The sequence below is a fragment of the Gekko japonicus genome, unplaced genomic scaffold (assembly GCF_001447785.1).
Source record: "Gekko japonicus isolate JY-2015 unplaced genomic scaffold, Gekko_japonicus_V1.1 scaffold1866, whole genome shotgun sequence".
NCBI classification, from domain to species: domain Eukaryota; kingdom Metazoa; phylum Chordata; class Lepidosauria; order Squamata; family Gekkonidae; genus Gekko; species Gekko japonicus.
Window position 1 is genome coordinate 242,123 of NW_015169229.1, and position 4,514 is coordinate 246,636.

The following is a 4,514-nucleotide window of genomic DNA, read 5'->3' on the forward strand; positions in this document are numbered from 1 at the left end:
GTGTGTGACTGCAATAAAGAAGGCCAATGCTATGCTGGGGATTATTAGGAAGGGTATTGTAAACAGATCAGCCAATATCATAATGCCCCTATATAAATCAATGCTGCGACCTCATCTGGAATACTGTGTGCAATTCTGGTCACCACACCTTAAAAAGGATATTATAGCTTTGGAAAAAGTGCAGAAAAGAGCAACTCGAATGATAAAAGGGTTGGAACACTTTCCCTATGAGGAAAGGTTAAGGTGCTTAGGGCTCTTTAGCTTGGAGAAACGACGACTGAGGGGTGACATGATTGAGGTTTATAAGATTATGCATGGGAAAGAGCAGGTAGAGAAAGAGGTACTTTTCTCCCTTTCTCACAATACAAGAACTCGTGGGCACTCATGAAATTGCTGAGCGGTCGGGTTAGAACGGATAAAAGGAAGTACTTCTTCACCCAAACACTTGGAATTCACTGCCACAGGAAGTGGTGGCAGCTACAAGCATGGACGGCTTCAAAAGGGAATTAGATAAGCATATGGAGCAGAGGTCCATCAGTGGCTATTACCCACAAGGTATAGATAGGGACTCTGGGAAGGACGTCCTTCTTCACCCAAAGAGTGATTAACACTTGGAATTCACTGCCACAGGAAGTGGTGGCGGCTACAAGCATGGACGGCTTCAAAAGGGAATTAGATAAGCATATGGAGCAGAGGTCCATCAGTGGCTATTAGCCACAAGGTATAGATAGGGACTCTGGGGCAAGTGATGCTCTGTCATCTTGGTGCTTGGGGGGGTCAACAGTGGGATGGCTTCTAATGTCCTGGCCCCACTGGTGGACCTCCTGATGGCACTGGTATTTCTGGCCACTGTGGGATACAGAGTGTTAGACTGGATGGGCCTTTGGCCTGATCCAACATTGGCATCTCTTATGTTCTTATGTTCTTATGTAAGTGACCATTGCATGGGTCACTGTGGCTAGGTGCCTCAGATGAAAAAAGGCCGGCAGTGACCTGAGCCTCCATAGAGAGAGAGAGGCATCAAGGAACACCCCCAGACTCTTCACCCCTGACGTTGGCACCAATGGAGCCACATCAAAGGTTGGGAGCCTGATTCTCTGTTTCAATCCCTCGATACTCAGGTACAGGACCTCCGTCTTAGATGGATTTAGCTTCAGTCGGCTCTGTCACAACCATCCAGCCACAGCTTGTAATGCCTCGTATGGTTCAAGTCAGCTCTCAATTGATGAAATTCCCTACCCCTTAGGAAGCTGCAGTGGCTCAAGTGGTTAAGCCACTGAACTGCAGGCTGGTAGGTCAGTAGTTCAGCAGTTCGAGACCTGAGTGTGCCGCGTGACGGAGTGAGCTCCCGTCTCTGGCCCCAGCTCCTGCCAACCTAGCAGTTTGAAAGCAAGAAATTGCAAGTAGATAAATAGGTACCGCTTCGGTGGGAAGGTAACAGCGTTCCGTGCGCTTTGGCGTTTAGTCATGCCGGCCACATGACCACGGAAATGTCTTTGGACAGCGCTGGCTCTTCGGCTTGGAAACGGAGATGAGCACCGCAACCCTAGAGTTGGATTCGACTTGCTTTCGAACAAGGGAAACCTTTACGTAAGAATCCATACAACAGCCCATAAAAGATCTTCATGAGTGTAACAATCAGGGGTCATTTCATAGAAAAAGAGGTGCAGGATCTCATTAGCATAATTTATTAGCATAACTTATTTGCATATGCTACACCCCCTGACATCACCGGAAGTGTGTCAGAAGGCAACACCCACCGCTCAGGCTCCACTGGACTGTTTTGGATTGCTAGCTGGGGGGGGGGCGGAGATGGACGTGTAAATCTGTCCTCACAGAGCAGGGAGATCTTGTACCTGAATATAACTTGGTCTTAAAGGTGCCACTGGACTGTTTTGGATTGCTAGCTATGGGGGAACAGTGCAGGGGGGGACGGGAGATGCACACAGATCTGTCCTCACAAAGAACGGAGAGCTTTTACCTGAAGGTGGGCCAGGGGGGCTCTGCAACTTACCTGGTTGCTTCATGCTCCTCATGGCCTGACTGAGGGCTGCTGGGAGCAGGGGGCGGGGCTTGTTGCATGTTCCCACCTCCTGGGCTCCTTACTGCTGGGGCTCCGCTCCTGTGCGCTCCCACAGGAAATGACCCCGGGTAACAATCCAGTAGAGGTCTCTGGGTATTGTTTGTGACAGATGCCCTTCAGAAGGTGATTCCCATCTTCCACATCTTGTGCTTAAACTCAAGTATAAGTGCGGCAGTACCACACGCCCTAGATTTTTTAAAAAAGGCTATCTGCCCTCAGTCTGTTGCTCAGCATCAAGATAAAGGCTTTCACATTGAGCAGGGCCGGCTCACTCACTAGGCGATTGCCTAGAGCGGGCCGGCCCTTAGGGGCGCCAAACTGCACCCAGCCCCGTACTCTGAGAGTTTCTCGATTATTTGTGTTTTTCACTCTTCCAAAAATGCATTTATTTTTGAAAAATGGTGGGCACGGGGGAGGGGGGGATCCTCGCCTAGGGTGCAAAATAAGCTGGGGCCGGCCCTGACATTGAGCACAACCCCCCAGGCTATTGCACCACATGCAAAGGTCTGCAGGGTGAGTCCGTAGCTCCCAACAGTGGCACAGCCTTACACGGGAAGACAGCGAAAGCTCAAGACAAGTGCTGAAGCTGTTGGCGCAGCGCCTGCTTCCCCTGGGGTTGTAACAGCTGCATAAGGGGACAGCATCGGACTTCCTCTCAAAAAAAGCATGCCGCATCACAAGTGCATATTTCTTTCCTCCAAGGTATTCCAGAGGGCAGAAAGAAAGGAGACTTGTGTTCTTAAGACGCTGTGGTTTCTGGCGATGGAGAATCAATAACACAGCTCCAAACACACAGTGTTGAAATGGATCTCACAGACACATTACGGATGAATAGTGGTGCTAACTTGCAAGTAACTGTTTATAGTGCCGGTACGAAAACAACCTCATCCTTCCCATAGCAGAACAAAGAACAGATAGGATGAAATGGTTTTCAGCAAAATCCCTAACATAAAGATTCACTGGTGGGAGGGGGAGAAAAACCCAGCATTCCAAAAGGGAGGGCGCAATAAAAAATCAATTTTGAGCGTTTAGGAAAAGAGCACTGTAGCAATTACTGGAATAGGAGCACACCGTCCAAACTGTCTCAAGAGACGAGTCAGAATAAGGAATGTCCATATGTGCTAGATACATACCAAAAAAGCATATCTATTGCTCTGCACATAAGGATTCCCTTCTGCCGCATTAACCTATTCCCTCCTCCACCTACACAGAAAGTAAGCAAAATGTTGGCAGCCCTGATGGCAGTTTTTCATCTATATTCACAAGGAACAAAACAGGTCTAAAAATCAGCGGCAGCGCCTAAGTTCAGCCTTGTAACCCTTTTTACAAACTGAAAACAAAGTAACACAGAATCGTCAACCTTTCTGGGCAGGCACACAGACAGGGGTCATTTCCTGCAGGAGCGCACAGGAGTGGAGCTCCGGCAGTAAAGAGCCCACGGGGCAGGCACATGCAACAAGCCCCAGCCCCTGCTCCCAGCAATCCCGGGCCACAAGGAGCAAGAAGCAGCCAGGTAAGTTGCAGAGCCCTCCCCAGATAGCAATCCAAAGGAGTCCAGTGGCACCTTATTCAGGTACAAGCTCTCCCTCCTCTGTGAGGAGAGAGAAACATCTTTTTCCCCCCCCCCCACAGCTAGCAGTCCAAAACAGTCACAGCCACAATAAACTAGAAGGTCACAGCCACAATAAACTAGTAAGCAAAGACACAAAGGAAACTGTACAAAAAGTCCTTATAATCCATGAAACAAATATAGAACAAATCTGAGCAAATATCCTTATTTTTTTTCTGTTCCAAATAGAAGCCCTCACAGAAGATGGGCAAATATGTAGAACGGAAGTCCTCACAGGTGCAACGAAATTCTCCAGAGTAAACTTCCATTTCGTAGAAAACTTCCTCTGAACATCAAATGATCAATTGTGTCATTCCTCATTTTGTAGATAGCAATCTTTCCAATACACGAGCATTGCAAAATCCTAACCCATGATATGGAAAAATTCGCACAGAGTTCTCACTAAGTGGGCGAGCTAATCCATGGTGAGAACTCTGTACGAATTTTTCCATGTCATGGATTAGGATTTTGTAATGCTTGGAAAGATTGCTATCTACAAAATAAGGAACGACCATTTGATGTTCAGAGGAAGTTTTCTACGAAACGGAAGTTTACCCTGGAGAATTTCGTCACACCATCTTCTGTGAGGACTTCTATTCTACATATTTGCTCATCTTTTGTGAGGACTTCAATTCTACATATTTGCCCATCTTCTCTGAGGACTTCTATTCTACATATTTGCCCATCTTCTGTGAGGACTTCCATTCTACATATTTGCCCATCTTCTCTGAGGACTTCTATTCTACATATTTGCCCATCTTCTGTGAGGACTTCTATTCTACATATTTGCCCGTCTTCTGTGAGGACTTCTATTTGGAACAG